The sequence below is a fragment of the Galleria mellonella genome, unplaced genomic scaffold (assembly GCF_026898425.1).
Source record: "Galleria mellonella isolate WM207_F2 unplaced genomic scaffold, CSIRO_AGI_GalMel_v1 utg40, whole genome shotgun sequence".
In the NCBI taxonomy this organism is placed as follows: Eukaryota; Metazoa; Arthropoda; class Insecta; order Lepidoptera; family Pyralidae; genus Galleria; species Galleria mellonella.
In genome coordinates, this window is record NW_026442094.1 from 1,041,756 (window position 1) to 1,054,781 (window position 13,026).

General features: G+C 31.9%; 1 protein-coding gene and 1 non-coding gene across 2 annotated transcripts in view; both read right to left on the minus strand.

Annotated features, from left to right (window-relative positions):
• LOC113520402 (spondin-2-like) overlaps nucleotides 1–13,026 on the minus strand; it is a 103,219-nt gene that overhangs the window by 76,013 nt on the left and 14,180 nt on the right. The window lies entirely within an intron of this gene.
• On the minus strand, nucleotides 11,433–11,505 carry Trnar-ucg (transfer RNA arginine (anticodon UCG)). Its single transcript has one exon. It is a non-coding gene; the product is annotated as a tRNA-Arg (tRNA).

A 13,026-nucleotide genomic window follows, 5' to 3' on the forward strand; every position in this document is an offset into this window, starting at 1 on the left:
TTAACTCTATAGGTTTCTGAACATCAACGTGGAAGGTTCGCCACGCATAGCTATACCACGCAGACTTATCCATACTAGTTATATCCTGTGCTTTTTAACTTGTTAATTTAGTATATAAAATATCCTATGTGCAAAATAATAACGTGTATATTTCTAGGGTATGAATTATACTTAGACGTAGTATAACTAACAGACGTAGTGTAACGTGCTGACAGACTGGCAATGCAATGTAAAAACGAGACAAGAAAACTGTTACATTAGTGTGCATGTTCTTTAACTACGTGCACGTGACAGGTCTGAATTTAAATTGAAGTTGCAAAAATAGCCAAAATTCACATATTTGTTATAATTTTTTATTCAATTCGTGAATGTTCAGAATTTCATTTGGATTAAATTAGATATTTTTTCTACCAATTCTCGTACATATTATTCGTCGTTCGTCGATAAATATTTACAGTGTAATTTGTTACTTCTGTAGATCATAAAAGGAATCTACTGTCTAAATTTGGTATTTCTGACTTTAATACTTCTCTCTGTTTACTTCATTACTTTTTTAATAAATTTAAGAGTTGAATTTTGAAAAATGCTGAAATTAAGTTTCATTATTTTCACTTAAGTGTTATGGAAAATTTTAAAAATGTATTGGTTAGAAAATTTTATTCCATAAAAACCTCCACCTATACATATATAGGTTAAAAGAAGTATCTACTATTAAAATTTGGTAATTTTAACTTTAGTTATTTCAACTGTGCGTTGATGAGTCTGTCAGTCAGATTTTTTTATAATGTAGGTATTATTTAGGTCTAACGTTGACAGTTAGACAAATAGAAATACAATACAAATAAGACAGAATAGATTCCATTAAGTAAGTATATATTAGATAGATAAACACTTTTTATTGTTTCCTCCGTGTGCAATGTGGTCACGGTATAAAATGGATCACCCCGTGGGTGTCGTAAGAGGTGATTAAAAGAACTTAAAGAACGAGAGGCAGGCAGGCAGCGTCCCTCTCAGAACACCACCAAATCCTAACTGCGGTTGCCAACCTGCCTGACAATCGTGACAACTATTTTCAAAACCTCCTAATAGGGTGAGGCCTACGCCCAGCAGTGGACAATTAACGGCTGATTTAATATAAAATAACATATTTTTCCTCCAAAAAGTACAGTAGCAAACTCATTATAAACACAAACAATTACAAGAAAAGATCACAGTGAAAAACCAATGGACGGCCTAGTCCACAAAAATGATCTCTTATATTTATAGACATAATAAAATAGAGTTATTATAATGATTAACCACACAGGCAGGACTCTAATATACGATTTTCGTCAATTTTAATCTCTATGCTCGCACAGAACGTGTTTGCTGATTAAATTTGTTAAAACAATATGATCTTATTATACGAGAGAATGCGGACTTCAGTGAGTACTTTAAATGGAAATATTTTAGGTTATATTTGAGCCTGTAAATATACTACGCTAGGTATCAGGGTTATTTGAATTCTCCCTTCCATTCTATTCCACCTGCTCCTATCGCGCTCGCTCCCGCTTCCGCTCGTGTACTATAGACTCGTTGTTACATAACCGTGTAGAGTAATATGGACGTCGTATTTATTCACGTTAATTAGCAGAACATAACCGAAACATAATTAGTTTCAGCTTATTTATGCGATTTGAATTAGTGACGTATTTGAACAGATAACACAGTCAATTACCTTGTTAAATTACGTTGTTTGTTTTAATTTACTTTATGGTTTTATCTGCTTTTTTTAAATATATAAAAAAAGTAATCTTTTTTTTTTTTCATTAATTGATTTTTTTCTTGCTTTCGATACTATCTTACCTTACTAATCTTATTAATATAATAAAATTGTAATTGCCGATGTTTATACATAAAAGATATTTATAAAAATATATGTAATCGAGTTTTAATTGGACGAATAGAATAGTCAAAACAATATTTTTTTTTTAAATTTTGTTTATCTATTTAATATTAAACTTTTAGAAATATTTTAAATACACAATCGGGACTTAACGCGATGTAAAAGATATTTAACTTTTTTAGGTATGTAGATGCTATTTACCTGTAAAAGCTTTTAAATTGCTTTAAATCCCGATTGTGTATTTAAAATATTTTGTTTATCTGTCTGTCTGTTTATACGTTTGTTCCGGCATCTGGGCATCACTTAAAAACTACTGAACCAAATTTAATGAGATTTTCATTGTTGTATTTCTGAAGATCTGACTTAAAAACGAGTCTATGTTTTATTCTAATACACCTTCTAAAAATGATTTCTACTCTAAAATATACGCATACGAAGTAGCGGGCATAAAGCTAGTCGTAAATAAATATTATATACATTTTACGTTAAAAACTTTTAATAAATATTGTAACTCCTTATTTTGAAGTTATTATTGAGATTTATTATTCTTAATTAATACACTGCAAATAATGTGGTTTCTTTTTTATGTGTTTTTGCTTTTTCACGATCTTTCTTATATATATAGCATATAATAAATTTATATTTATATACGTGCAACCACTCTTTGGAATCAACTTCCTGCAGCAGTATTTCCGAACCGATACCACATCATAATTTTCAAGAAAAGAGCATGTTCCTTTTTAAAAGGCCGGTAGCACACCTGCAATGTCGTTGGTGTTGTGGGTGATCATGGGCGGCGGTAGTCACTTACCATCAGTAGAGCCGCATGCTCGTTTGCCCCCTGTGTTGTAAAAAAATATAATAAATAAGAATTGATAATATTTTTTTATACCACTGAGATGGCAAACAAGCATACGGCCCACCTGATGGTAAGTGGTTACCGTAGCCTATGAATACCTGCAATACCAGAGGTATTATGCGTGCGTTGCCGATCCTGAAGAAACCTCTTTAGCTCCCTTTTGAAGAACCCCATGCTGTAGTCTCTTGGGAAAAGTTACCATTCCATTATCATCCATTAAAAAAACACACTCAACAAAATGTGGACATCTCGAGTGCTACGTTCACAACAATGACATTTTCCATCAAATAAGGACTACCCCTATTAAGAATTATAGTCGTGAGCGTATTATTTATATACTTTATTAAACATACAAATAAAATTATGTAAAAAATATACGAAAGCGAATTTAACTCTGACAGTTCCTTTTTTCAGCAAACCTAAAATGGAGAATCAATGCATTAATTAAGCATTTATTTTATATAGCGTATGCTATAAAGTATATTATAAAGTATATGAAGATATGTATAAAGGAAATTTAATATCACCCTCTTTGATATTTTAAATTGAATGTCTTATTAAACGGCGGAAGTCTTAAAAGAAATTTAGAATAGAAGATTTCCCGTAGCCGAGTCGGTAGCGAGAAGTTAATTAAGTTAGTCCACTCTTTGTTTTTACTAAAGCCCTGTAGTTAGCCACAAGCTCTCCGTTTTTCATCTCAGCACAGTCACTTGACGATGAATTAAATTTTATAAAAAAAAATATCTATGGCATTTTACAAGTTTGTTAATCGAGAAAATTGTATTTCAAGACGAGGGATATTTATGCTTTATGAAATGGCAAACAAGTTGACGGCCACCTGATGGAAAAAGGTGACCGTTGTTTGTACACATCACAGATATCATTAAATACGGTATAGGTTTTTTATAATGGAGTAATAAACCCGCCTGTGCTAACGGTATACGCTGGCAGGACACCAGTAAGGGATGATAGGTGAGAATGAAAAGGCAGGTCCATCGTGATGAATACATCTGGAATTCAGTACGATGGTTTCCAGGGAGAACCGCGAGAAGGTTGATCTGGTTGGGTATATTGCTAGGGTTATTTCTTAATGAATTCATCATGATAAACTAACTGGCCTGTTTTCATTCTCATCTATCACCCTTCACTGGTGATGCGCCAGCGAATCCCGTTAGCGCAGGCGGAGTTACCATATCATTTTCACCCATTAAAAAAAACCACCTTAGTCCTCGGCAATAGCAACGAAGGCAAGGGTTACCACTTTCCATCAGGTAAGCCGTCAGCTTGTTTGCCATTTAAAGTTGCATAAAGAAATACTGCACCTGTTTTGTTAATTCTTCTTGCGATAAAAGGAACTGGGATATTGTCTCACTGACAAATCTGATAATCATGACAAAATTAGTACTTTGCTCCGATTAAAATAGCTTTTTTTTGATGGAATTAACTCTTATAATTGTTTGATTTATTTAACATGATAGGTTAAATATTAAAAATATAAATATAAAAAAAAATTGTAAGTAAATTGTAACAAAAAATATGTCAAATACAATTTCACGTCAGTTACAATTACTTCACGAGACTTCATTTGATATTATAGATATAAATACGAATTAGTATCAATTAGGTTTTAGAATTGTCATCAATTGAATATTTTCTTGTCTCACAAAATAACAATACGAGTACCGTAATCCGTACAGAGTTCCAATAAACAAAACTCTTCAAAGGGATCCTTAGTAAACAGGGTGAACGACTAATAATATTATTGATTTTCTCTTCATAAACATAAATAATTTGTATCTAAACAGATAACAATAAAAAAAAAACATCAATCGTAAGAAAATTCGTACTAATATAACATTCTGTCACTTACAAAAGCAATTATTTAAATAGATGAATATGTTGGCAGGGCACCAGTGAGCGATAGGTGTGGATGAAGTACATCATGGCAAATTCCCTGCGTAATTAACCACAATAGTTTTCAAGGTAAATCGCAATGCATTCTACGTACCAGAGGATATTGCTAGCAATGAAGACTAATCTCCTCATTATTTTATACCTCTGAGGTGGTAGACAAGCATACGGCTCACCTAATAGTAAGCAGTTACTGTAGCTTATCATATCAGCCTTCTGTCCACTGCTGAACATAAGTCTCCCCTATGGGGAGGTTTTGCCAGTAGTTGACACGCTTGGCATACATATTGGCAACCGCAGTCAGGCTTTAGAGATATTTAAGAGGAACGCTGCTGCCCATCCCTCGCCCTCCCTTAGTCAGGTCTTACAACACCCAAGGGAAAGAAAGGTGTGGCCTATTTTATGCCGGGACCACACGGCCTACTGTAGCCTGTAAAGACCTGCAATACCAAGGGCATTAGACGCGCGTTGACGACCTTGAAGAAACCTCTTTACCCCTTTTTTGAAAAAGCAAATGCTGTAGTCTCTTGGAAAAACCTTGACAGAAAGCTATTGCTAAAAGTCCCTTCCCTTCATTTCTGAAAGTAAGTACCACTATATATTTTTTTTTAAAATAACAAATGTTTAAACAAGTTATGTTGAAATTATCACAGAAACATCATTTTATTTATTAAATATAGAATAAATATTAAATAAATAAATAAATTTATTTATATTTGCTATATTATCAATATTACACTTTCAGACTTTCATACACTTTTACAAGAGATTGAATACTGAACACACAGTATGAAAAAACGACGCGTCAGCCAATAGTTGATTGACCGTTTTTCCTCGACGTTTTTCGACACTCGATACTCCATCTAGATATATGATCTAAGATTTCCACGTGTCCCATAAATAGAGCATAACTTACTCACAAAATGTGCGATATAAAACGTATTTCCAATAGCGATTTACTACTCGACTCGCCTCAAGATGACATCGTAAACTATTTTGTACGTGACTCACTAGCTATATAGCTTTGATAACACAGTAACTGTAATGTTGTTAGTAAGCTAAAAAATAAAAACAGTAATACAGATGTGTTACGTACAGACATGTACAAACATTTATTAATATTTTTACTTACGTCTTTTTACGTTAAAATAATCTGTTAAAACAATAATTAATGTATAATGTTCCTTATTTTTTATAATAGCGTTTTATTATATGTATTTTTTGTATATTTTAAACTTTTTGTGTGGTGCCGTGTGTCCTCAATAAACTTAGAAGATTTTAACTTATAAATAATGTTTTACCTTAACATATAATTACAGTTAAGTATTTATCTAAAGACGTAATAACAAATCGCCATCAATCAGTCTATATGTCATTCAACGCCACTGTTTTGATACTTGGTTAGCTATCTAACATATATACAGCACGGGTAATCATCAATCACAATATAGAGACCAAAGTAACGACACATATATGCACTTAGATGCAACTTAGTTTGTATCTACATCGTAATATGTCGACGCAAAACTTTCCAGCCATGATAATGTTTCAACTGGTTATTCGAATAGAATTATTTTGTTTAATTCCGCTACCATAAGTACCTATGTGTACAACTACCAACACTTGAAGTATGACGACCCTTATTAATACTAGACTTTCTATCACTACATAGTATAAAACAAAGTCGCTTCCTGTTTGTCTATCCCTATGTATACTTAGATCTTTAAAACTATGCAACGGATTTTGTTGAAGTTTTTTTTAATAGATAAAGTGATTCAAGAGGAAAGTTTATACCTATTATACATACATAATATAGTAGAGAAACACTGATAATTTTAGAGGTTTCTAATGTGATGTGATGCAATGTGCACCCGTGTGTGGTTCCGGCACAGAATGAGCCATCCTTTCCTTTCCCGTGAGCGTATGGACAGGTAGCATTGTCAACAAACATCACCAAAGGCTAACTGTGATTACCAATCCGCCTGCCAAGTGTGACAACTACTAGCATTAATACTATGTGTATGTGTGTGCGTGCGTGCGTGCGTGCCTGAGTGCGTGCGTGCTTGCGTGCAGGCGTGCGTGTGTGCGTGCGTGCGTGCGTATATCTTAATATTTGTTTTAATTTCTGTTTAGCACTACTACTGCCCACTCACTACTTCCTATACCACTGTTAGGTTAACTGGAAGAAATCTCTTTTAGAGAAAATGCTAATGTTAAAGTAATTGTTATTAACTTATTGTTGTTACTGTATGTTTTAGTGTTTTATATATATACATATATATTTAATAAGTAGGCTAGTAAATTTATTTATTCAAACACTAAAACACTTTTATTATAAATATTATCAACACTATAATTGTATTACTAATAAAGTTAACACACTGAAAGTAGTTCAGTAGTACCTGGTAGTAGCCACTGTGCAAGCAGACTTACGAACCATGCTGCATACACATCACTTGACTAGGGACACCATCTATGCAAATTTTTCAGGACTTGTCACACTTGAACACCCCATTAATAACAAGCTTTGTGTTCCTGTCGCTAAACAACTAAGGCTCGCGGATTTAGCTTGGCTACATGCAAACATTTAAGCTATTGCTGATTGTCCAATTCATCACGACGGATTCAACATTTGCATACATAAATATCATTTATGCATACGTAAAATATATAATTTATTCTTTAAATGAATATGAACTTTAAAGTTGACGCCTTTTTAACATTTTTTAAAAGAAAAAAGTATAGTACATATTATATCTGAAATATATCTTAACTTAAAATTTACTTATGTATATTTATTATGTACTCACGCTTTAATTTCGGGTATGATTTTAAATTTGGAGACTAGTCTTAAATTTAATGAGAGCCATTATTCATGAGCGCGATTCATGTCTGTGTCGCGAGTAGCGAGCGAAACAGTATACTCTGTTATGTCTATGGTACTGCTCGTGTCTATAGATGACGGTTACCACTTTCTATCAGGTGGGCGTTAGCTTGTTTGCCATTCTAAGTTGCATAATAATATATATAATAAATTATATATATAATATTTTATTTTGATATTTCCTTCCTAAAAACACCGTGTTTTCATACCAGCTTACAGTCTTTTCGCCCACAGCTACTTTTTGTTCTAACCATTCTAATGTACCCCGGTCATACGAACGAAGAAACGGGTTAAGTTTTTAAATAAAAATAATATATTTATTACAAACTCTCTTGTAGTTTGTGTTTTTATACTCGTATATTTCTTTATTCTTTTTTGTTCATTCTATTAATATGCCAGTACAACTTAAACACGAACCGGCATTTTATTTAACTAGCAATTCACAATATTACTATTTTCAGTCTTCATTTAATTTAAAGCGCATACCTATTTAAGAAATGGGGATGTGGTTTGAATTCATTGGATTTTTATATTTCGAAAGAATAAACTGAATACTTACATTTAATTTCCCATGAAAGCAAAAAATTAAATAAAAATCTTTCCATTCGTTTATTAATTCCATTGCTCATTCTTCTTTCATTTGCATTTAAAAGCTTGTTATATAATTTAATAAGCGTGTTTTAAATTAAATTAAAAACTCAAAATCATAATCATTCATTTACAAAATTAAGCTCATCTTTTAAAGAAAAATTATGTTTTCTAATGTTGTATTAAAACATATTTTGATGGGACGTTTAACTGGTAAGTTCTATACGAACATTTTTCTAATTTCTAATATATAAAGGGAAATTTATCCATAAGAATTAACCTTCATGTTCCATATTAAGATGTGAATAATGGTAACTCTACGCTTAGTCCTAGTGGTATATTTTAATAATTAATACAAGATACTGCCCAGTCGAGTCGTAGCTCCAGTTTGCATGAACAAATTGTGTTTGTTATTTCTGCTGGTACATATCGTTTTACTGAAAAGATAGATAAATAAATACTCTTTATTGTTTCCTCTAAAAGATTACAATAGTAAACTTATTATAAATATAAACAATTAAAAGAAATAATCACAATGAGAAAACAACGAGCGACCTTATCGCTAAAAGCGATCTCTTCCAGGCAACCTTTGGATGGAGAGGAGTAATTATAAACAGTTTGATCGGAGGCACAATTAAATTCTATTATTTCTTAATATAGACATATGATATAAGGGTGAAATCACTGTCGATGGAGTGACGTACGATGGTAGAAAGTGGCCGTAGGCATCACACTCGTATTGAACAATTCTTCTGAGCACAATTTATTGTACAAGCGGTAAAACACGCAGAGTGCGGCAAAATATTTCTTCTTCTTTAAAAACTTCCATCTCACTTTAATATATTATTTATTTATTTATAGCAAGGCAACAGATTACAAATCAATACATTAATAAAATAAATATTACATAAAACAGCATTAAATTTGTACTCCAATAACTGCTCTGCATAACATTCGATATTATCTAAATTAAAAGAATGACGGCTATAAATTTAAAGTAACAAATTGGCAGCTTTAATGTAACATTGCAAGGATTGTTGGAAAATATCAAGGTTCTTGCATAAATTGTTATATTTTCTGCACATGCGAATAATTGGATTAACCATATAATTAACAATCCTCATTAAAAACATAGTCCGATACCATGAATGTCTAAACTACATTTATAATTAAGGATAAATCCTTACTTTCTCCTTTTCCTCCTCAAGTAATTTATTACTTGAGGTGAAACAAGAACAACGACAACATTTTATTGTAATCAAAGAATATATTCCAGTCACGCGTACGAAGTCAATGGGGAAAACTAGTTATTATATATTTTTTTAATATGTATGTTAGAATGTTTATTTAGGTCCTATGTTTGTTTTGAATTTCGTTTTCTGATGTAAAGAAAATAAATAGTTCTCAGATGTAGCCAGTCTGTATGTGTGATACTTGTACATGGTCTTGTACTTTTTACTATGTCATATTATCAGTTTCCATTAGGGGTGGGTAATATCACTACATAGTATAAAACAAAGTCGTTGTCGCTGTCTGTCCGTCCCTATGTATGCTTAAATCTTTAAAACGACACAACGGATTTTGAAACGGTTTTTTTAATAGATAGAGAAAATTAAGAGGAAGGTTTATATGTATAATACATGCATAATATTGTAGAGAAACACTGATCAATTTAGAGATTTCTAATGTGATGTCGTAAATAAACACTTTTTTTGCGCAAACACTGGCTGTACATCACGAGATAAATCAAAATAATGTACTATATACATAAAATAATGTACATGTCTATCTCTTAAAAATAACCCATAATAATAATTTTTTATCCTTTACATTTTACAGAAAAAATGGCTTATTTACGAAGTGATTTTAAGCAATACAGCATTAATTTTCAATTTTTATCCAATTAAGTACCCTTGTTTGCGCCTGTATACCTATTTTCCTTTCCTTGCGTCCCCTCCACATCTATCTCTTTCCTTGGCAAGGAATCTGAAAAGGACAGAGATGTTTCGCTCGAGCCCGATCGGCTAGACTCGGGCTGTCAAACGCAGTCGCTCGGAGATCGTTGAATGGCGGCTATCATAGTTTTTTCTTCCGCATTATAATTAGTATTTTGGACAATATATAGACTGATTTAGTAGATTTGCATATAGACAATATTTGTGTTTTGTGAAGTGTAATAGTGTGCTGGTGCAGCATCGTATAAGAACGAGAGGACGGCCGGCCTCCGGGAAGACATCGAGTAATCCAGGTACCTTGCCTCCTTTCATCCTAAAAATCAAATATACAGTCCATTTTCCACTTTCCATTTTCAATTGCGCAATTAGACACCAACCTTAAATACATTGTCCATTTAATATAGATCGATATGGCCCTTTACATGTAATTTAAATGAATATTTCCGAAGATATTACAGATTTAAAATGCAGGGACATAGCGGTGTTGTATTGCACCCGTGCGAAGCCGGGACGGGTCGCTAGTATAGTATATATTTTAGTTACAATATCCATATGCTGGTCCAATAACGAATATGTTAAGTCTGTTTTACGAAAAGTAATATTGGAATACAAACTTTTATCATATTCGAAAATAGATATCAGACCGATATGAGCAATATCGAAATGGGTGATTTTTTATGCAACTTAGAATGGCAAACAAGCTGACGGCTCACCTATAGACATGAGCAGTACCATGGACATAACAGAGTATACTGTTTCGCCCATGATACCCCCCATCCGTTGCCATTCCTGAGGACTCAGGTGTTATTCCTCTGTACCCTGTAATATATATATATATATATATATATATATATATATATATATATATATATATATATAATTATATATATATATATATATATAGTCTACTTATTATTCCAAAGTATAACACGAACGAACAAACAAACAATAATACAAAGTGATCGAATAAATTATTTATATTATCATAGTGATGATATTTTTTATAATGAAGAGGGAGTCTTTGTACAAAAATAGTCTATTTGGGGACCTCTGTCCCATCCATATTTCTGTAGTGAAGCAGCTATGCTTGCATGACTATGTTTGAAAGGTGCGATATTACAAGGTATGGCAGCATATCAGCGTAATCTTCAGGCGTCACTGTGAAACTGTGATGTCCACGTCTGTAAACGACGATTACGGCTTACCATTAATTACCATTTTTACCATTATTATAGGCCGTCAATTTGTATGCTATTCTAAGTTGCATAAAAAAATCATAGGAAGGCAATTTTTTTAATTTATTACAATCTTCGTCGTAAATTAAGTAGTAAAAATGAAAATAAAAATCGCCGATCGTAGCAGGACTCGAACCTGCAATCTTCGGATCCGAAGTCCGACGCCTTATCCATTAGGCCACACGATCTTATGGCGGGGTCTGCCAGATTTAGTATCGTATTTCTATCAAGTAAAATAGCTTAAGGTGAACAAATAAGTATAATATCTAACATCCATACCATAAGACCGGCAACACTCTGTTATGTCCATGGTAATAATAATAATAATACTATATATATATATTAATAATACTACAATATCCGTCATACTCGTGAACGGGCGGTGTTTGTAATGATTAATCTACTCTAGTCATTACAACTAAATAGTTTAGTTACTTCATCTTAATTTTATTGTTAACACCTTAATTTGTATAATCTGGTACTAATTGATGCTATTCACAGTAAACCATAACTTGTAAAATTCAAATTGTCGACTGTAGCCACATATCAAGTGGGTCGTATACTTGTTTGCCACCTCAGTGGTATAAAAAAAAAAACTTAAAAGAAAACAGCAGTTAAATTTCTTACCTCTTCTTTTTAGCTAAAGTTGCATCTCTATTTAAAATAAAAAATACTAAAAAAAGTTATGGAGTAAAAAAACATTTTTCTTCTGCTCTATTCTTTATTTTTATAAACATAAAAATCTTATACTGAAATTAAAATTAAAAGAATCCTTTTAGATAAGTATCCAACCAGTGACACTAAACATTAACCCCTAAAAAACATGGGTCAAAAAATGTCAAAAAAATGTAAACCTCTTACATTAACACGGGTCATCCAGCTGTCAAGTAAATAAAGCTCAAAATTTTTTGTCACTTTTCGGACCGTGTTTCTTTGGAAAAATGTGCAATTTCGGTGTAAAACACTCCCTTAGAATGTTAATCACTCCGTAAACAATTCATAAAAGGAATATATTATATCCTGTAAGTCCTTACTAATATTATAAATGTGAAAGAAAATGAGTTTTTTTTTGTTTTTTTTTTTTTGTTACTTTATTGCACCTTAACAGCTTTATCAATTATTATAAAATTTGGTATATAGGTACACACTTATCTCTTTACTTCTTTTTTTTTTTGGATTTTTCTCATATGAAAAGACAAACAGTATTAAATATTTTATATATACTATACATACAGTTATTGGAGTGCAAATTTAATTCCGTTTTATATAATATTTATTTTATAAATGTATTAATTTGTAATCTGTTGCCTTGCTATAAATAAATAAATAAATACACAGTTCCATAAAATGGTTTTTATATAATAAAAACAATATAAGTATATTGGTTTTATATTTTATACACTTGTAGAGAGTGTCACTTGCAGCCACGAGTGTCCAAAGAGGGGGAATTTATTGTTTTGACTGGGAGATTTAATAAAAAATCCTCACAAGACGATTATATTTTTTATGGATTACTAGCTTTTCGCGACTCCGGGATATTTTTACTAACCAGGATAAAAAGTAGCCTACATCCTTCTCCAACCCATATAGTACGTTTATACCAAATTTCATAGACTTTTTTTAACTTGTCATCGAAAATATATGAATGTCCCAATTAATATTTTGTGATTATTGCTAGGATTCCAAGTGCTTTTATTGTCCATGTAAAT